Source organism: Python bivittatus, unplaced genomic scaffold (assembly GCF_059951505.1).
Source record: "Python bivittatus isolate LINGU-HERP-01145 unplaced genomic scaffold, Pbiv_v1 ctg000840_np1212, whole genome shotgun sequence".
Classification (NCBI taxonomy): domain Eukaryota; kingdom Metazoa; phylum Chordata; class Lepidosauria; order Squamata; family Pythonidae; genus Python; species Python bivittatus.
The window spans coordinates 32,544,785-32,567,882 of NW_028277113.1; the positions used below are offsets into that span (position 1 = coordinate 32,544,785).

At 37.5% G+C, this 23,098-nt stretch overlaps 1 pseudogene; it reads right to left on the minus strand.

Annotated features, from left to right (window-relative positions):
• Positions 1-8,295: 8,295 nt before the first annotated feature.
• LOC103061425 (nicotinamide phosphoribosyltransferase pseudogene) overlaps positions 8,296-23,098 on the minus strand; it is a 32,376-nt pseudogene continuing 17,573 nt past the window's right edge.

Here is a 23,098-nt window from a genome sequence, read left to right on the forward strand (position 1 = left end):
TCACTGTTTTCCTTTTTTATCATGCTGAAAAAGGAGAGCAATCAGCACAGAAAAAGAGAATAGAGCACATAGTACAAACATTTTGCAGTCCTTTTCTCTGGGTCCTCTCCCCCCGGTTTATTTTTTTCCCTGCAGAAGAAGGAATGGAAGCAATCTTTTCCATCTTCTACATAGAGAAAGGTAGTCCTTCCTTTATATAGAATTTGGCTGCAGTGGTGACTGAAGGATGACGGGGTAGGACCTGGAGCCCTGCACAATGACATTATTCAGGTTAGGGCTAATCCAGCCTTTGAACTAGTTCCCCATATCTGGTATAAACCCATGAGACAAAGGGCAGATATGGATCCTTATAGCGGCAATTTTAGATCCTTATACTGTATATGGTCCCATCCATATGCAGTTTTTAAGGTTCCATGTATTTGCAGAATAAAAAGAAAAAAAAACTTGAGAAAAACAAAATACACAATTCTCAAACAGCCACATGAGACCAAACCATATTCAGCTATTTTGAGATAAAGAAAGGGAGGGAGGGAGGGAGGGAGGGAGAGACTGAGATTGGAATATCTTGAAAGATTATATGGCTAAAAGGCTAGAATTGTCAACAGGTGAATAGAACCAGGACAAAAACATAATTGATTTGATTAACATCAAATCAATTAAATACAAATATGTGTAATTAACATTATTACTTCCCACATAGTTAATGGGATTCTGAAAGCTCACAGACTTTAGGAAAGTGTCTCCCTTCTTACAGCAAGATGAATCTGGAGAAGGAAGAATATAAAGTAACATTGCAAGTCTTCCTTTAACTCTTAAAGGGCATTTTCCTGCCAGCTAATGCTGCAGTTTATAAAAATTCAGCTTGCATTGCCTGAAACTGTGGCTTATAAGATATCCTTGGTAACTGAGATGTCAGAGATAAATATGTAAAATCACCTCTCAGTTCTATGCCTTGTGTGATAATTTAATTACGTCTACTCCTGGGAATGATCTAATTTTCCTCTTCTTCTTTTTTTAACACATGTGTTACAGTTTATTATGGCATTCACAAATAAGGTGATTTAATATATCAAGGACCAAGGTAAGGGAAGGAGAAAGTAAAAACAAGTTAATGCACAGACTGAAGACAAAACCAGAACAAAAAATAGCAAGTGATAAAAACAACAGTAGACGGACTAATGAACTGAGAATGTAGACACAGAATAAAGATGAAGAAGAGCAACAGATGTGAACAATAGGGAGCAGCATAAATTGGCAGCTGGTGTGATTGAGAGTATCTTCCAAATATTCCCTTGTAGCAGAACACACACCATTGTCCCATCCAATTTTAAGATTGATACTCAGAAACTTCTTGCTGGAGACAGTGGAGCGATAGGCTCTGAATCTGATTTATTGTTTTGAGCTTTGCAGGTGGTGTGTGTTTTTATGAATACTTTATATTCCTTGGGTGAGAAAACATCCAAGTACAGCACAGCATAATTATCAGGATATATAGATGGATATAGAGAATACACAAGTCTTTTGGTTTGTGTGAGAAAATTAGCTGAACTTAAACCCAGCATAATAAACCAACCAACCCACCCACCCACCCACCCCCTTTATTAAAATCCGGTTTAAAAATGAAGATATTAAAATCCAGCTCTTAAAAAATTAATATTTATTATAATGGATTCTTAAAGCCTCTTTAATAATGAGCGAGTAATGTTTTGATGCTTGAAAATTGGAAAAGCTCAATAAAATTACTTTAAATAAATTAATAAAAAGGGTTTATCTCAAAAAACCATCCCAAACATTTTTTTAAAAAGTTTGCCAAAGACATTAAATATGCAGGATGCAATTTCACATTGCATAGAATATCTATGGGTCACTTTTCAGAAATATTGCTAAATATCAAGCAATATCAAGTAGAAGTTCTAGTCATATTCTTCTTGCTGAGTCTTGCACACTTTCCAGGATTCATTTAAGCTAGTGCTTTGTTTCAATGTGATTTGAGCCTCTTAAAAGAGACTGTGTGCCACAATGTGTTAACATAATCAAGGAATGGCTTGACTTGAAGCCTGAAAGTAAATGCCGGCACTTTGTATTGGAGATTTGAATTAGGGAAGACTAGGAACAGAGGATATATGAAGATCAACTGGTGAGAAAGTAGCAGCATCAAAGCTAATATGGGTGACTGGGAAATAAAATGCTCCAGAAACAAACAAGGATGAAAGAGAAAGAAAGGGAAAGGATCAAGAGGAGGGATGAAAGGGAGTGTGGCAGCAGAAGCAAATGATGAAAGCAGGTAAAAAGCCTCAGGTGAGATGGAACTTAGTTATGCACACTCTTTCTCTAAATGTTCAACAAGTCTTAAGTTTTATAGGCTATGTTGCACTATAAAGATGCTTACTTTATGTCATTTTAAACAATTGTAGTACATTAAAACTGGTACAAAATTCAGACTATACATAACACAGAAATTGCTAGAAGGCTGAAGAAAATGAACTTCAGAGCAGTGAAGAAGCATTTCAGATGATACCACATTCAAGCTAAAAAGAAAAATATGGGATACTTGTTACAGATTATATGCACAAAAACTGGTTGTTTCTTAATTTCTTCCTCCTTGGATAAAATTGTGATAAATACCTCCTTAGTTTAACTCTTGGGTTATGCAAAATTTGTCACTCTGGGAGCAGACTGCTCTGGAGAACTCTGGAATGTTCCATCTACCTTCAGAACATGCTATTTGGGCAGTTTAGTGGTTTCCAAAAATAAATCCTCCAAGCTAGAAAGAGTTTAAGATGTTCTAGGGATGGTCTGCCATGGAACCCAGATGCTCTGTCCAGAATGTTTTCTGGAACACATTGAACCATTTTCAGCTTGGAAGATTTACTTCTGGGAACATCAAGTTGCCCCCTCACCCTCCTCCACCTTGGTATGAATCTGAGGATATTCAGCATGGTCCATATTGACACATTTTGTACGTCAATTTCAACAGGTTTAGCTTGGCTAGACAGAATCTTCTCACACAATTTATCTGCATGTCCTTCATTAAGGCTCTTTTGTTCTTGAACACATCATATATACTAACAGCAGACTCACTTGTCCATACCTATATCATCAAAACCGCACCATCCACGCACAAGGAGATACAATTAGCCATGGGATAATCCAGTAAGGATTTGAAGTGGTTGCAACATACTGGCAAACTTTTAAGCATTAGCACATGCGGGGAAATGACATGCTAAGGGATTTTTGTGACACAGGCTTGGCATGTATCTATTCAGGAAAAAAACTAAAAAGAAACTAAAACAATATTTCATTTCAATTTTATAATTTAAAAGCATACATTGCCAGGGAAGAGGAGCAAGCTTATTCAAGTGGCATTCAATTGGCAATCAAACAGATACTTCAATAACCTTTAAGTCTGAAAATAAGGTTCAAAGTAAGGCACCTAGAAGGCTTTCAGTATAGGTTACCAAGAGTCAGAGATGCAGAACTTAGACCTAAATAATTGAATAGAGGGAAAATGGGAAGACAAAGGGAACTGGAAGTATAACTCTCTTGGATTTGCATAGAGAAATGATAATACAATACTCGGCAGGATTCTTCTGCACCTAACTCCATGTATGATGCCTGGGGAGAAAGAGGGAGATTCTGGCTAAATGGGCCAGGTAGAGCACAGCAATTGAAACAGAGTTGCAACAGAAAGCTTTAGAATGCAAAAGAGAAAATAAGAGAGGGAACACCTTGTGGGACAATGAATGTTATTTTCTTGTATCAGAAGCAGCTCGTCCCAGTGCCTCTTTACCTAGAATTCTCAAGGGATGCTAGGATATGTTGACCATATGCTTGGAGATCCTTTTACAGTAGGGCTACCATATGTTCTCAGGCTCCAATCACCTTAACAACAGAAGTCACACAGAAAGAATCTTGATTCTGTTGTAATAGATGCTTCCTAATGAAAACTTCCTTGGAATCAGCTTTGGTTTTGGCTTTGTCTTTGATTAGTGGGTCATCTCCTTAGGATGGGTACTGTAATATTACTTTTACCTGCTTAGCAATGGGGCCTGAGATTAACACACCTTTTTTTCAATCTGACCATGTATCTGGGTCAATCTTAAGGATGAATTTCATTTACGTGTCTGTGAGATAATTGTTTTATTACATCAGACAACAAAACATTGAGGATAAAGAGAAGGAAATAGAATATTCTGAAAAAAATGGTTGGCTGAACTCTGAATCAGGAGCACTATATGTTGTAAAATTTTGTCCCACTTGTTCTCCAAACTGTCACGACAGGTTACTGTACACAGGTTAATCAATCTTATTGGACTGTCTTTGAAGCATGACAGATTTATCATCATCCAAGGCGTCCAGGTAATTATAATCAGATTTGTGGGCATTATCTATGTATCTATCATTTCACTACACCAATCTTTTCTTCTGGGATTGAACATCTGAATGAGTAGACTATTATTATTATTGTTGTGGTGGTGGTGGTGGTGGTTGGTCACACAGACAGATGTTTAGACTGGGTTTGGCATTTTTATCCACTTATTGAGTCCTTCCCAAGGACCTGGGATAGGCAGATGTTGTTGTTTATGGTAAAAGTACCATCACAGGATGTAAGCTGTTCCAAGTAAAACTACCTTTTGCAATTGACTGATGGTGATTTTGTCAATGCTGATGTTCTTCAGGTGGTGCTCCAGATGTTTTGGGATTGCACCTAACATGCCTATAACTATTGGCACTATCTTTGCTTTCTTTTGCCATAGTCATTCTACTTCTGATTGCAGGTTTTTATATTTTGTGATTTTCTCCAGTTCTTTCTCTTCTATTCTGCTGTCTCCAGGTATTGCAATGTCCACTATCCAGACTTTTTTTGTCTTTCTTATCAATAATTGTTAAGTCTGGGGTGTTGTGTGGCAGGTGCTTGTCTGTTTGAATTCTGAAGTCCCAGAGTACTTTAGCTTCTTCATTTTCTATTACTTTGTCTGTTTTGTGGTCCCACCAGTTCTTGCTTGCAGGCAAATGGTATTTCTTGCTGATATTCCAATGCACCATTGTTGCCACTTTGTCATGCCATTGTTTGTAGTCAGTCTGTGCAATCTTCTTGCAGCAGCTAACTAGGTGGTCCACTGTTCTTTCAGCTTCTTTGCAGAGGCAGCTTTTGCTGTCTGTTGCCATCTTCTCGATTCTGGCTTTGTATGCATTTCTTCATAAGGCTTGTCTTGTGCAGTCAGAATTAGCTGTCTCTTTCTTCAACTTTCCTCCTCTTAGCCATTGCCAGGTCTTGTTGCTATCTGCTTTGCCTGCTAGTTTCTTTTGTGTACTGGCCATGTAGTACTTTGACTTGCCATGTCTCTTTTCTATTCTTCATTTGGTCTTTCTTGTAGGCCAGTCTTCAGTATTCAGTAAGCCTTCATGGTGTAGTAGCTTCAGTGCATCTTCTTCACTGTCCTTCAGATATTTTTCCAATGCCCCTTTTTTTTTCTTCAACTGTCTGGGGTACTTGCAACATTCCATGCCCACCTATGCTCCTTGATAAGTAGAGTCTGTCAATGTCACTGTGTGGATGAAGGGCATGACTCATCTGCCAGGATATCCCACCTCCTTTACATGGATGACCTGAAGCTGTATGGAAAAACACTATCTGAAATGGAATCGCTGCTCAACACTGTCCAGATATAGAGCCAAGATATTGCAATGGAGTTTGGACTGGACAAATGTGCACCCTTACCATCAACAGGGGAAAAGTAGTGAAAACTGAAGGAATGAAGATGCCCTATGGAAATCACATCAAGAATCTGGATGAAGAAGATCACTACAAATACCTGGGCATCTTTCAGGCTGACAACATCAAGCTCACTGAAGTCAAGAAAAAATGAAAAATTCTTTCATTTCAGCTTCTTTTTTATTCTTATCCCCCTCTTTTATCCAAGCTGCATTCCTGTTGTATTTCTTTGGGTTTTCCCATAGCTGTGCCCAGAACTGCACTATTTCTTCTTTGTCAGATGTTGAATGGTTCATTGCAGTCTCTCTATTGATGGATTGGTAGAAACATTTCTGATTCAATTGAAATTGAAAATTCTGCCTGTAGTGTGCAATTTGAGCCTCGTATCTGCTGATCTTTTTGGCTGTGGCTGTTATTTGCTGCTTCATTATTTCCAGTACTTCCTTGATCTTCCTTGTTTCTAAGTGATATTTCTTGATCAGGTATTCTTTGGTCTTTTTGTTCTTCAGCTTCTTTTCTTTCATCTGTTCTAGCTTGCTTGCATCTGATCTTAGCATGCTGATCTTACTTTCCAACCTGATCTTCCATTTTTGCGGTGCATTGTTTGGCTTTTTTTCTTATTTGTTGATTTTGCATCCAAGGTTGTTGTTTGTTGGCATCATTTAATACTTGTGCTAGCATTTTCTTTGTAACAAGTTTCAATGCGGGCAACCTTATTCTGTTCCTTTTGCACTGTTCTAGATGTTCAGTTATTCTTTGTTTCAATTCCTCTTGTTTTTTAGTTAGAGGGTTTTGTTCTTTATGAGGAGAAGACTACTGTCTGAGCTACTTCTGGCAAGGCTTTGATTTCTTTGCCCTGGGTAGACCTTGGCAGTTCTTCCCATTCTACTTCGGTGAATACATTATTTCATGTTATAAATTGACATTGATCTGCTAGCCTCTGTTCTGTTATTTCTAATTCTGGATGTTGTTCTTTCCAGAACTGGTGCATTCTTTTCAAATATCCTCTTCTTGTTGGACTTGATTTATAATAGCAAATCATTATTTCTTTGTTTTCAGTCTTTGTGTATTTGCGACAGGTAAACAACTTTTCTTCCAGTACTCCTGCATCTACTGGCCCTGGTTGCCCAGCCAGCAGTCCTGAGTCCTGTAGCCCACTTGTCACCAGATGTCCAGGAACTAGAACACATAGCACAGTCCTGGTTGACCCAGGCAACAACCAATCCGGTATGGGTTTCTGAAAATTACATCTCACCATATTGTTTATGGGAGAGACATTCTTCGTCTGGCTCCTCTGATGAGACCTGTCTAGTATGATTGAACCTCTGGCATAGCTCTCATCCTTTTCAAAGCACACAAGCCCCACAATCACATCAAGGTAGTGCCTCACTGCGGCGGCGGTATTATTATTATTATTATTATTATTATTATTATTATTATTATTATTCTGACCTTGATTGATTTCCTAATTTGCTGATGAAAACTGATATCTTTGATTTTACTGGAGATATTTTCCTATCTTGCCATAATGCTGGAGACTTGCCTCTTTTGAAACATTATGGCACTTATTGTTTTACTGCCAAAAGTATTGAAAGAAAAAGAATTGTGAAGGAATTGTCTAACTAATCAACAGCTAAATGCTTTGTACCATTGATCTTTTACCGCTACTCTTTTTTCAACTAGCTAGTTTCTCTTTCCTAAAACTAACACATTCATATTATATAAAATGTATGTTTGCCAACTTTTGAATTGGCTCTTTTTTGACAAGACAGGCAACAAATGAATGGATATTTGAAATGATTTGGTCACTGGTCCTTGAGTTGTTTAGATGATTATCATTTATTTCTATAAATTTTTTTCTTCTTTTTTTCCATTTCCCCTTTTCCCTCTTTTCTTTTCATTTGTATACTATATATTGCATCAATTTAAATTAAGTGGCTTGTAATATACAACATAAATTAATGTTGATAACTATACTGATTATTTTTTCCTTCTATTTAAGTTTTCTGAATTTAATTAAAAATAAAAACTAATGCATAATTTTAAAGTATCCTGTAGTGCCAAGAGCTTATTCAATACATTTTCACAATAAAACTTAGGGCATGTTTTATTTGCTGATCGATAGACAAAAAGTCAATGAGTGTTCCCCCCCCCCCAATATTTTCTTGAAAGTGAGTGCTCATAAAGTCGTGAAAAGTTGGAAGGACATAATTATTAAAACTTTAAATGTATTTCACGTAATCTTATTTTACAAAAAAACAAGTTAAGTATAAGCTTAAAATGATGATGTACTATTATGCATCTCTTGACCTGCCTACCAAACATCTCATCATTGTCTCATTGAGATCCATACCAGATTGAATCACTACTAGCAGAGGACCCCTAGGAACACATGGGCCCTGTTTTCAGCTGTAAATATTTCACTGATTTAAGACTGGCCACAATAAAGAAATAAAAAATAGGGTGTTGTTGTCCATAAACTAGCAAATAATTTGGCTAGAGTGTGGCAAACACACAGATATCCGCAAGAAACCATTATCTGTTCATAATTGTTGTACATACGCAAACATGGCATAAACTTAGTGAAGTGCCATGGGCAGTTCACTAGTCTTCACCTTGGGACTTTCTCTTTGTCAGGTGAGTATGTCTTCATTACTACTCCATTCTGAAACATGGTATGAAGGAAGTTCTGCCCGTATTCTTCTAGGTCCCCCTTGCCTTATTCTGTTATAACAAAGTCTCTGTTTGGAGTTCTGAGTAAAGACAATCTTCCTTTCTTTTAATGTTTTTTAGGATCAGCTAAGGATCTTTAAAGATGTTTACCCCAAGGCCATTGGTAACCACATAACTGGATTTGAAACAGCAGTTCAAGAGATCTTTGGTTAATTTCTGCAGTACAGCTCCTCCTGACCCAAAGGCAATGTTTTCAACGCTCCGTTTCTGTTGTTTCATTCCCATAACTATGTCTTGCAACGTGTTGATATCCGCATCATCTCCTTGAATAATTCTGAGGTAAGAATGCAACACTTTATAACCTTTTGCATACTCTATAATATGGAACTTCTTTCCTAAACTTTTCAAAACCTTTAGCACAGTATCAGGAGGATTTCCTGAACCTGGTCAAATAATGAGTGGAGTTTCTGCACTTTTGGTTCAACTCAATTAAATGCCTTAAACCTGCATTCCACATTTTTTCACAAGCATTGTAAATATCGTAACTGTTACTGACCTCGGATACAGGCATTGAAGAAAAATGTGTCACAATATGTTTGTAAGCATCTTTTTCATGGTCATTTCCCCAAGCTGTTATGATACTGTGTTCAGCAGGGAGCAGAATAGCCTGGAACAGAATATTTTGTTCCATAATATTCCATAATTAAAACAATTCCTGCTATGGTATCGATTCCTTTGAAGTTAGCCAATTGTGCAGAAGCTCCTATTTTTGCAGTCTCGTGTGAAAGGACCCTCTGTAACCAAAGTCATGAAGTTTATATTTCAATTCTTCTAAACTGCCTGAAGTTTTTAGCAAGTATTTTGCCAATTTCTTCTTTTGTTCTCTGGAGTTTGTAGCTACTGTGATTTGGTACCATGACTGAACAAGAATAGTCTTGATCTATTGTGTAAGTAAACAGTGTGGGTCAGTGTATTCAGCAGTGAAAAGCACATTTCCTCTTGGAATGGCAAAGCCCTCAGGAATGGCCTTTATTAGAAGACCTCCATCATACTTCTCAAGAATATAGTTCCATCCTGTGTCATTGAAGAAATCATCTTGAAAGTGTTTTTTGTATACTTCTTTGACTGCCTGTTTTTCTCTTTGGTTACCACTTTGCCTTTTAAGTATTTATTAAATGTGTACTACAGCCCTTAAAAAAAATCCTCATATTTTTCCTCCTTAATTTGGAGTTTTCCATCTTTTCATAACATTCAAAATAGGAATAAACTGCTCATATTAGGTGGATTTTGTTTATAATGTGTTACCAGGTGCGGCACTTTCTATGCTGCCAGGGGCCCAGGTAGGCACAAGGGCAGTGGAGAGGATGAACACCACTCCTTCCAACGTGCCCTGTAAGCAGCCTCTGCGCAAGAATAAGGGGGAAGAAGAGATGCCAGCAGAGGAAGAGATGCCACCAATCATCAGCTTGGTGACTGAGCACATGCTTTCCATATAGTCAGCCCAGTGTTCTCAGTCCCCTGCATTTTCAGTGAAATGGATCACAGGAAGGCATGCTTTGAAAGAACTCCTCCCAAGATCTTGGATAGTTGCAATGAATCAGATTAGAACTGTGTTTCATGGAAACATGCTTGGACTCAATATCTATGAATTTTTATGTTCAAAAGGAATGGCATTGAGTCTATGAAAGAAACATTGGTCCAGTAGAAGCCACAATGTATTTTGTATCAAGCTGGGCTGATATGCCAGCTGTTCCCTTATGTGGACATAATGCCCTACTGACACCTAGCTTAGACTACTGTAACATTTTGGACTGCTTTGGAAGTCAGTTATGAAATTTCATCTGGTAAAAAACCAAAGGCACCCAAGTGCTGGTAGGGCTGAGGAAGAAGGATCATACTGTACACCTCCACAATCTGCATTCAGTATAAAGAGCTGGGTTTTAGCTTTTCAGACTTTCAATGGCGTGGGGCCAAGTTAGTTGAAGAATGATTTTGAAATCAAGAATTGAAGTGCTTCTCACCTTCCCATTTTTGAGAACCATTTGACTGAAGGCACAAGAAGAAAGGCCTTCTGAGGTTTATCAGGTTTATGTGGCAAGCCTGGAGAGTCCATGGTGTGTGTGTGTGTGTGTCAAAAAAGTCCAGATTTGAAGTACTGCCCCTTTTTTACACGTGAATTCCTAGTTGGCATGTTGACTTTTTTCTTTTTTCTTTGATTTATAAAAAGTTTATATCAATATTAACTATAGTTTCTGAAATGTTAATGAACATAAGGTTGCTTAAATTATATATTTAAAGCTGAGTGTAGCTCAATAGACTATTGCAAAATGCACTGAATTATTTTGCAATATGATCAAGGTTTCAACCTTAAGCTTAATACTTATACTAAGGTCTCCTTTGCATTGTTATTTGTTGTTTATAAATAATAAAAAAGAAAAACAAAGTAGAAAGAAAAAAGAAAAGAAGGAAAAGAAGTTGCTTGAAAAAGTATATGGGTGTTTGGTTTCTAACATTCCTCTTCTTTATACCTTGACCAATTTGCAATATTTATATACAATGAGACTCCCCCACCCCCATTTTGATTTGTTTACTTGAAATAATTTTACATGTTAGTACTGTTGGATATATTTTATCATTTGAGGATTATGTTAATGTTTACTGCTTAATTATCTTCCTGTACTGAGCCTTATCATGTAAGCCATTTTGAAATAAATATATTCATTTCTTTAAAGGCAAAAGCCACCTTAATAAAAATAAAATCTAATAACCTCAATGATTATTAGAAAGGAGCAGAAGACAATTTTGATGATAAAAGATTATCCAGAGGCTTAATATCTTAACATTTTAAGATGTCTAATTAAATTTCTAAATATATGCAGAGCATAAGAAATCCAAACTATTTCTAGCCCTGGATTTCCTATATGGCAATCACATTCCAGATATTTAATACACAGTATTTTTCAACATACTCTACATTGTGTTTGTATTGCTGTAATGATTGACTGATGTGCTGAAAATTGTTATGTAATCATAATAATCTCCTTGATTATTTTCTATAGAGGTCTTTGGTGAGGAGCAATACACATGCTTGAATTGACCGCATATTATTTACATCATTTTGATTTCTTTTTAAACTTTCTCTGGAAGTTTATACTGCTATGCAGTATAACTTCAGGTCTGTTCATCTATCTATTTTTTCCAAAGTCATCAGCAGTGAAATTGCCCTATTTTCTTTCCATTCAGCAAAAGATACTTGACTGCTTTCAGAATTAGTTATACTTAGAATAGACCCATTGAAATGGATGGGACTTAAGATTTGTAAATAACTACCATCCCACTGATATGGTAACTAGACATGGAATGTCAAGGTCAGACAACAAGAGTGAGTGAAGGAGACACATTACCAGGCAATAATCAGGAAAAGAAATTAATGTATGTGGAAGATCTGGAAAAAGAAGGAAAAAACTAAAGTGCTTTACCAAAGAATAGGAGAAACTGGAAGAAATAAAGGATTAGCCTAAGAGAAAATTGGGAGAAAAAAACCTGAAACATGAGGGAGAATTGATTGTCTCAAAATGGCTGTTCCTCAAAAGGACTAGAGATCTGCCGAAGGAAAGTTTTAGGCCTATGTCTGCTGGACATTGTTAGAGCAGTGTTTAGACTGTGGTTCTCTGAAGGAACACCTCCCAAGATGGCAGTGGAAAACACTAAATGGATTTAGCTATAACTTTAAGAAAAAATTCTATACTGTTAATTCTAACTATATGAATCTTGTCCTGTTGTTCAGAAAATATTTTATTTCTGTGTAGCCTGTAGTGTGCTACAGGATCAATAAATTTAGTCCAGTATAACCACATTTGGAAAAACTAATATATTTTAAAAATCTATTGAAACAAAAAGGAAGAAGGCATACATACTGAAAGGAGGTTGTGTGTGCATGTGTATAGAAGGTGATGTCCCCCCGTCAAGGTGCTCCATGTTGCATTGAGATCTTGTTGAGCAGTTCAGGTGGCTGGAAGAGTGTTTTGTACTGCATTGCCCAAACACAGAGTTGCTTTTGGGGCTTGGGGGCAGTACCTGACTAGAAGAATCAGAAGAGGCTTCTGTTCATGCACAACATGTCCACAGAAGCCTCTTCTAGCAAAGCACCCCTTCAAAACTTTACACAGATGTAGGTGTATATGTACATAGCAAAGATGGGTAGGCCTGATTTAGCAGACAGATCCAGATTTAGCAAAATCCAGCAAATCCATTCTTTAATATAAAAATTTTGCCCAGATATTGCTGTTACCTTCTATAAAATCTGTATTCTGAACAGCAGTTCATGAAATTCAGCCATATATGGTTTGTGCAGAATACATGATAATAACATATATTCTTGTGCCCTTTTTGTGTGTTCTTGTCTGATGCTTATCACTGTTAACATTCTACTAGTAGTTATTCCTTTTTTAAAAAAAAAATTGAAGCAGATCTTGTTCTTTTCAGAGATGTCTTGAGAAACAACCCTTTCAGTTACAACCTACGGTATGACATGCCACAAAGTATACAAAACACATACAGTGAAGAGGTCATTCTGCAAATAATTGTAATAGGCTAGATAGGTAAAATGATGGTGAACAAATGTTATTTTCAGTGCCTCCCCCTCCCCTTAAAAGGAAGTCTATAAAAAACCTGACCAAAGATAGAACTAATCTTTTTACTGATTTAATGTATTAAATATTATATACTACCTTCTTCCATAGTGACCTTCAATAATTTTTTAAAAATTAAAAAGGAAAAGAAAACAAGAAATAGAGTTAAAAGCAAAGATAAACATGTCCAGACAATAGAAAAAAAATAACACTGAACAATTATATCTCGTAGTACATTTATCTTGTTTGTTCTTTGTTTGAAGATCAGATCAGGTTACCATTTAATGTGAAAAAGGATTTATAGTGTCTATTGTCTGATTCCTAAATTAATCATTGCTATGAATAAATTTATACTTTCAGTTCTAATATATAAATTTGTTCATTTAATACATATACTAAAGGGCTATATTGTTTTTGTCTGAATGCATTTTCACAGAGAAAAATCTAAACATATTTCTGCCTGACTAGTCCAGATAGAAAAATTGTTTAAGTGGCAGTCATAGCAGTAGGCTCTTGTTAGAAAACATTTACTTTAGTCACATCTGCTCTGCGACACCATGCGATCTGATTAGTCCTATCTAAAACTTGTTTTTTAGCACACAGTGATCAATAGTGATCTGTAGCACCCTATTTTTTTCAAAGGGGTTTTGCCAAAATTACCCACAGAATCATCTGGCTCAGATTTATTATCATTTAAATAAAAGGAATGGAGACACCAATTGATTCACAGAATGTTTTGTTACTCTTAAAATACATTTTCTGGAAAACTGTAAAAGGTATTCTAATCTTATATTATCCAATTTCTCTGGAACTTCCTTAAAATGTGTGGACATACCATAAGCATCCATGGGAGTAGTAGCAAGGTACCAATAGAAGCAAATATGTGTAGCTCAGGGTTGAACTGTGGAGTCCTTGGGGTTCTCTGAGCTTGGCGGTTTTCTTGCAAATGTTTCGTTACCCAGCTAGGTAACATCTTCAATGCTAGAATGGGATGGGGTTTCATCTTTCAGAAGACACGATGAAAACTCCTTAATCTCAGAACACATGGACAAACTCAACCATAGTTTCAACTGGGAAACTGTCAGTATCTTAGACCAAGCTAAATCCAAAAATGCGAGGGAATTCCTGGAAGCTTGGTATTCAGACAAGGCAGCCATCAACAGGCACATAGAGATAAGCAACATCTACACACTATTCAAAAGAGACCATAAAAAGGAAAACAAAAGACCAGAACATCTCCTTACCAGCAATCATCACCCACATAAGCAGAGATTAACACCAAGATTATCACCAGACATACAATCAGCAGTAACCAATACCCTAATCAAGGAACTACCAGAGGGAAAAAACAAAACAAAATTCACACCCCCACCAACACTGGCAGGGCATGCCACTGTATATAAACAGAGAGCAAACCCCATTCCATTCCAGCACTGAAGATGTTACCTAGCCGGGTAACGAAACGTTTGCAAGAAAACAGCCAAGCTCAGAGAACCCCAAGGACTCTACAGTAGTAGCCAGGGGAGAAAAGGATGAAACATGCTCCACAACATCATGACACAAAAATGAAAATTAAGTACTTGCGTCAGATATCAAGATGCAAGTACATTAAGGCAAAGTTTGTATCATTATACAAATGCCATCGTTTAATTTAATTTCGGTTCGCCAAGGACACCTCTGGACATACGGTTCAAGATGAGGTCTGACAGACTTAAAAAAAAGTGATGCTACTATTTCCTATGATTTGGAAATGCACTTCTGTTGATGCAGCCTAACATTGTATTTGCCTTCTTTGTAGCCTCATCATTCTGCTGTACCATCAGCAAGTAAAGATGCCATTCATCTTTAATTAAGCACTTTAAAGTTAACAGCTATTACTTGATCACTTTTCTATCAATCTCAAGCTTTTATCCTGCCCTTCATCCTGCTCTTCACAGTTACCAGATGAAACCATGCTCTCTTTTTGGAGAAGACTGTGGTAAATATGAAAGAATTGAACAGCTCTACCTTTCCTTTGTTTTTGTTAACTGTACAGCTGGGTTACTCTATGTGTGCACACACAGAGGTGTGTATCTCATGCTCAAGAAAGGCTTTATTATCTTCACTTATTTACAAAGGCACGTATGTCACTTCAGTCATTGCAACTCTAAGTGTCTTACAAGCAGGAAAATACAATAATACGGTGCCCCCCAAAAAGCCATGATAACCATAAAGCAAGTATAAAATCTTCACAATTAACATTAGGTTGTATGGAAGGAATTGAATTTTTGAGAGTTTCAGAGGACAAAAAGCTTGATTAGTTTAAGAGGTGGAGGAGAAGACAGGCCAGTAACTGAGAAAAAGAAGAGGAATGTTGAAGGGCTATTTAACACTGAGTGTGATTATGCATGGAAAGAAAAAATAGCTTCCAATCCAAATTGGTAGTAACTATTGTTTATTGATTCTAAATTGAGCAAGATCCAGCCTTTGTGTCAAGAATTAGCCAGAGCTTCCTCTGCCAAGAGGCCCCAAAGTGAAAGTACTTAAATTTCACAAACAAGCAACAAACTGATTACTGAATGAAAAGAGACTAATGGAAAAGAATATATGGAGAGGAAGGCTTTAAATTTTACTTCTGCTTCTGTAAGCAACAAATAGAAGTTCAAATAATTAAGAATCAAATTCACTGCTTACATGTGATAGATAATACAGCAATGGCTAATTACATAAAACATTTCCCCTTAAGGGCTATGTGAATCTATTAGTCAAGAGAGTTCAAGCTCAGTTGAGGTGAAATTCACTAAGAATAAGAGATCTGACAATTGGAGTGGTTTCTGGAATGCTTGTTTTTACATGCTATTTTTAGATTAATTTTCTTAAAGCATTTGCTCCATCTATGTCTAGACCTGGTGAAAGTCTAAAACCTCTCATTTTTACTTCATCATCATTTTGTTTTTAGAAATAGTTTTCATGTAAGCATAGTTGTTCTTCCCACTTCAACATTATCAGAATGATACATAATGAGACCAAAAAAAGGGGGTAATCTATTTGACCAATGACCCTTTCTACCTGTAATTGAAACTTGACATCCTCTAAAACTGAGTCAGCACTGATGCACAAGATAGTCCAATTAAAGTCATGTCCAGTTGCCAAAACTGTCTGTTTACTGAGCAGTCATAAAGCATCATAACTCACTGGGACCATTATTCTGTCTTTTATCTGTGAATGACAGCTTGCTAAATAAAAGCATCATGGGACTGCTTTTATAATTTGCTCTGCAAATGAAGTTTTCAGCTCAACAGCATCTTTTCACAGCTATATATTTTCAGCTCAGACTGACAGCAATTATTCTTTTAGCTGGATTTAAGACATTGGTACTTACTGCTAAGTTTAGATATGTCTACAGCATGATAGTATTTATTTGTGCATAGATTATGTAAAGCAGCGCAGACACGGGATGAAAGGAGCCCTAAGGATAGGTAAAATAGATATAATGACTTAATTTTTAATATTAAGTGTGAAAAAACACCCTTCTGTCTTATTATTTTTAAAATATTTAAACATTTACATGATGGAGAATTTGACTTATGACTCCACCTTCATTAATTTTTAAGCAGAACTTTAATATTTCTTTTGTTCTTTCTTTCAAAACAGTTAAAACAGTTGTGGGCTGGATGTAAACTGCCTTCAAATGCTGGTTTTTAGTTTTTGCGATTCAATTTTTTGTATGTTTTGATTTTTTAAAAATTTATCTTTGGGGAGAGGGATTTTACTTGAAAAATCTCATTTAAATATTCTAAAGAAACAAACAATATCAGTACATTTACAACATTGACAATGTGGGTGACTAGCTTTAAGGCTGTCTGTGTCTTAAAGCCGGAAATGCTAAAGCCTTCTTCTTTTGCCCTTCCTTGCCCTTCTTTTTTGGATTTTTATAATCCTGTCCCTGCAATGATGCCACCAGAGAGGAAAGTTCTGCTAGTCACACTGCTTCTTCAACCAAAATGCAACATGCTTGACTTGGTGGCTAAGATTATTCTCTGGAACCCTGATGCTGAGGTTAGACATCAACCTGCTTAACACTGAAGTTGTTGTAGGAATTATTAGAAATGGCTTTATAGTGAATAGTCTATTGGTCTGCATGGCTCTTGGTTGGCAGTGGCTTTCCAGAGATGTAAGGAACTGTACTTGAGACTTTTCACACATGGAACCTGTGCCTTACCATTTCGTCTTCATATCAACACTGGCACTCTTTATTAGCGATTAAAGAAATATAGTCCAAAATTTTACTGTTTCTTGTACTGGTGCATCAGCAACTGTTTCAATCTCATCCGTATATATTTTCTTTGAGGCAGAAAACACTCCTGTAACAATGAATGTTAAGACTTCAGGATTTAGCCCCAGGCCTTGTGTTTTATCTATCCTCAACTCATTCACTTACTGTACTTGCAATTTTGCTTGCCTTTAACTGCTGTGTCTATGCAAACTCTTTTAATGTGAATGGCAGTCATGCCAGCAGAAAAGTCTAATGATCAAACAGCAGTTTAGCTAACTAAGAGGATCTATAATTACAACTAGGTTACTGGAAGGTCAAATACAAAGCTACATGTTTCTGTATCCTAAGAAATATGCCTTCTGCTTGTGTATAATTATATTACTAGTTACCCTAAAGCCTTTTGCTTTTTGCCCCCTGTTTTCCCTCAATTTATTATTCACATTTCCTTCCCTGCTATAATTGTATTTCTATAGTATCTCACCATTCACCAAGATGTCTATTTCTGTTTCTCATGCCTTCTATAATACAGTGGTTTGTCCAATGCACCCTTTAAAGAAACCACGAACTGCATTTTGTTGCTGAAATCATCTGTATTTTGCTGACATGAGCATCGCATTTTGAACAGAGCTGGATGTGAGCCTTTTTGATAATGGTTGGGAATATAATTGTAGTTGACCTTGGATATACTATGTTCTTCTGTTGTTTTTATTTTTGCTTCATTAGCTTGTCCTTTTGTTTTAACCCTAAATTAGCTACCTAGAGTCACAGTTTGCAAGTTGGGTAGCCATATGAATGGATGAAATAAATAAACAAATATGGAAATAGCCACTTCTGTACAACTGAAACAATGGGGAAAACATTGGAAAACTGCAGCCTAGTAACCTGTATTCTGGATCCTTGTCTGTCTTGATTCCTATGTCTGCCAGATAATTTTTGGGTTTAGATTTCAGACATCAGTGGTTGAACCTGAGAGCCAGTTTAGTGTAGTGGTTAAGGTGTTGGCCTAGAAACCTGAAGACTGTGAGTTCTAGTCCTGCCTCAGGCATGAAAAACCAGCTGGATGACTTTGGGCCAGTCATTCTCTCTCAGCCCAACTTACCTCATAGGGTTGTTGTTGTTGTGGGGAAAAAAGGAGGAAGAAGTATTAGGTATATTCACTGCCTTGAGTTGCATATATATAAAAAAGGCGGGAGAAAAATCTTAAAAAATAATTGAGGCAGAGAAGATCACGCACTCTTATTTATATTGATCTAGTAAAACTGTTCCAGGTTCAAATTAAAACAAATTAGAACAAATACTTAGTTCATGCTCATATTCACTTAATTTAGAACAAATAGTCAAAGAAAGTATATTACCATAATTCAAACTCATAGCACATTGGAGTGCTAAGCCATCAGTCATATTAAACCCAAACTAAACAAGCTACCCTATAGTTTAGCCTAACATGTGTACCCATCCACTGAAAGATGAGTTTCTTTGAATATTGGTTCTGAATGTTATTGGTCTGCAACCTTTGCCCTTTTGTTTACAAATAAATAAGTCCTATATTAAGTATTTGAGGAATTCTGGGACCTGATTCCTATCTTGCAGTCTTTCCAGAAAGCCTCATCCGTCAGCGACATTTTCAGTACTTGGAATTGCCCCCAGTAGGCAATCAGTCATATTAAACCCAACAAGGAGCATCAACAGCAACTCTCAACTGATTTTGAATATAAATAATTATTTAATATTTGGAACCTCTTAATTCACACTTTTGTTTAGCTTGATTTTACCAAATCATAATCTTTACCAAATCTCCATAACCTTGCTTAAAGTTCTACCCTCACCATTTGCTAAAGTCACAAAAAATTAAATTTATTAGAATCTGATCAGACATGAGTTAGAGCTGCTATTAAGGCCTACCTCATGGCAGTAAGAGTGGCAAAACATCAGTATTTCTCTGCTATTATTGTGTTTGTAGAGGGCTGCCCGGTGGCCCTGTTTAGGGTTAATCAGACCCTCCTGGGTAAGGGGGGTTGGAGGTTTACCTTCAGGGCCACGGGGAGGAATTTGCTGTGCATCTGGCAGATAAAATCGCCTGGATTCATTCCCAGTTGGAGACCAAGCATAACACAGGTCCTTTGGAGATGCCTTACCCAATTATCTGGCAACAGTTTGATCCTGATGGACCTGAGGAAGTGGACAGGGTCCTCAGGTCTGTAAGCGCTACCACCTGTCCATGCCCCTCCCAGTTGGTCAAGGCCACCCAGGAGATGACATGTGGGTAGTCCTAGTGATGGTGAATTCATTCTCGGTGGAGGGGGTGTTCCCAGCATCATGTTCTTTCACAGTGCCTGGAGGCTACGGGGGTCTGGATGGGGAACAACAGGCTTCAACTGAACCTTGGTAAGGTGGAGTGGCTGTGGGTGTGGGGCGCTTCTGTATCTGAGGGCTTACCATATTTGGTCCTGGATGGGGTGGCACTGCCTGAGACGGACCCAGTGCGCAATCTGGGGGTCCTCCTGGACTCATAATTCCTACTCAAGGAACAGGTGGCAGTTGTGGCTAGGAAGGCCTTTGGTCAACTTCATGTTGTGCACCAGTTGCATCCTTTCCTGGATTGGGAGGCCCTTCTCCCAGTCACTTATGCCCTGGTCATCTCCCGTATGGACTATTGGAATGTGTTCTACATGGGGCTACCCTTGAAAAGTATCCAGAAGCTGCAGCTGGTGCAGAATATGGTGGCATGGGCAGTTATGGGTGCCCTTAGAACTGCGCATGTAACATTTCTGCTGCGCAAGCTGCATTGGGTGCTGGTTTGCTTCTGGGCCCAATTCAAGATATTATTACCTTTAAAGCCCTTTATGGCATGGCCCCAGGTTACCTAAGGAACTGTCTCATCCCAATTACATTGACCTGTCCCACCCAGTCCTGCAGGAAGGGCATCATCCTAATTACATCGACCTGTCCCACCCTGTCAGCCAAGGAATTTCAACTGGCAAGGTCTAGAAGGACAGCCTTTTCTGCAGTTGCTCCTGCCCTTTGGAACATCTTGCCTCCTGAGGTGAGATTACGCCCCTCTCTATAGGCCTTCCAGAAGGGTGTTAAAGACCTGGCTCTGCCAACTTGCATGGGGACCCACTGGGGGTTCACAGCATTGGGGGTGGTTGGTAGCCTGAGGATGCCCTGTCTGCCTTTTGTAGCTTTTTAGCTTTGTATATGTTTGTAAAGATTTGTATAGTTGTTTTACTTGTAAGCTGCCTAGAGTCACAATAGAAGCGAATATGTATAGCTCAGGGTTGAACTGTGAAGTCCTTGGGGTTCTCTGAGCTTGGTTGTTTTCTTGCAAACATTTCATTACCTGGCTAGGACTCCATCTAGAGTCACTTACATAGTGAGATGGGCACTGTATAAATTTGATTAATAAATAAATAAATAAATAAATAAATAAATAAATATCCCATCTAAAACCTGGGAACACTCTGTTGTATACCATGAGAATGCACTGACAAGTGATACACTCTTTCATACTTCAACACAATCCACTGGGGAAAGGTTTCAATATCTGGGCAGTGCTTGCAGTTATTGTGAATAAATTGAACATCAAATAAAAACCTTTTACCTGCATGCAGAAACCTAACACATCAGGAAGAAACCTTGATGTGGTAGTTTCTGACATGTCAAGAGTATTATGAAGGCCACACATAAGAAGCAGCATCCCCTTTTCTATTTATAGGAGCACCAAACCTAAGTTGAAAGAAATCTTTCAATTCACTTCAGTTTCTGACCATTTTAATGTACTTAACAAATCCAAAGTTGAGTTGAGACTGTTACAATACATTGGTGGAATGATAAATAAATCTTATGTGTGTCCTGCAAAAACTTGTATGAGATTGGAATTTTCAATAAAGACAAGTATAAGTTATTTACAGTAAGCTTCTTGCTTGGGTAATCATTCTTCACACCCACTTCTTTTCATAGGATTTTTATGATGCAGATCTACTCCTCCCAGATAGAATACAGTGTTCCAAAGCATAGCATGTTGTTAAAATGGAGCTTCTCAGCTTTTGATGTTCAGAAGCAAAAAAGGTATTTGTGTCATTTACAAGATCAGTCATTCTATACGGACTGCAGATCTTTGTAGTCAGAAGCAGCAGTCTTCCACAGGTGTGCATGAACTCTGAACAACCCCTTTTGCCCATGTAGGGAGTGATTACATGTTTACAAGTGAATTCTGCATGGAGCCTCTTTCACTGAAGTAGGAGCAGCTGCCATTATGCTGTGTTCCCAGAACAAAACCAAAACATGAGAGGGCTGAAAGAGACTGCCGCAAAAGATGCAAAATGAAATTGTCTTTTATCTTCCAGCAGATTAGATGTATATTTAATGAAAGGAAATCAAGGAGATAAAAAAAAAAAACCAAACCTTTTGAAAATTCAACTACACATTTACGGAGATGGGGAGAGCAGGGTGTGCTGACTTTTATCCGAGACCCCCTATTTGTATTTAGGATTCATTGAGTCTTATAATTGACGGATAGCCATGAAAGGAATATAGTACCTCTCCCGCTCCCCAAATATTGAGAGGCTATTCTGCTGGCTTTCTTAAGAAGCAGCACTTTTGCCATTGTGAAGGCTTCTATAGCCAAGACTGAGGAGACAAGTATCTGATTTTATATTGGCTGAAATCCCAATTAATCTATTTTGATTGAAAGATGTGAGAATGAATAAAGTTGGAGCTATTTTTACAAGTGGGGAAAAGAGCAGCTACAGCCGGGAAGAGATCAAGAGGCATGGCATTGAGACAATAATTTGGGGGTACTTTTAATGAAAAAAGACCTTAAAATAGCTATAAATAGGTGCCCTCTTAGCTGAAGATATGAGGTGGGGGAGAGAAGGGTTATTTAACTTATGATTTCTGTATTAGCTCTTTTGTTATATATTTTTGTTCTGTTTCAGTTGCGAAAATATTGTCACTGGTAACGTGACAGTGAAATTCAAAGTGCTCATTGGCATAATTATGATACATGCCTTCTTCCCCACTTCTCATGATTCCTCTTTTTATTATATCTACAATTCCCTTAGTTATATATTAGGATATTCTAGGAGCCTATGAGACAGATTAGGGAATTCCTATTTATTTAGGAAAGTGTCTCCCTTAATGGAAGTGTCCCACTCTGAAGCATCAGCTCAGCCTCCACTCAGCCATAAAAGCATAAGAAAATCCCTGTTGTCTGGGTCCAAAAGTCCATCGAGTCCAAAACATGTTTATTTATTTATTTATTAAAGCAATTTATATGGCCACCCAACTCACTCATGGTGACTCCAGGCTGCTTACAGAAATAAAATCCTATGATATAGAGATTCCAAGCTCAATCAATGGCCAGGTGGAAGACTACCTACTTAAGAGGTAGAATTCTTACTTAATAATGAGCTTTTCATGAGCTTTTCATTAGTAGGAACATTTCAATATTTGTTGGCCTACAGCTAAGTCTTGAATTGTTTTTTTAAAACTCAGCCTGAAGAGTCATCTAGAGCAGTGCTTCTCAACCTCCATAACTTTAAGATATGTGGACTTCATCTCCCAAAATTCTCCAGCACCATCTTAAAGTTGCCAAGGGGAAGAAACACTGCTCTAGACTGATGTCTTTTCACCAACTTTATGTTTATTGGTCCTTGCCCGGTTTACGCCAGCAGCTGTCTACTTGCACTACAAACTCTAGTAAATCAACAGAAACTCTTGATTATTGTTTCTGTTGATCAAAAGAATGAGCAGGCTATAGTTTGATCCAAGATGTGGCCATATGAAAGGTGGAATCTTTCATCTAGAAGAGTATTCTTAGGG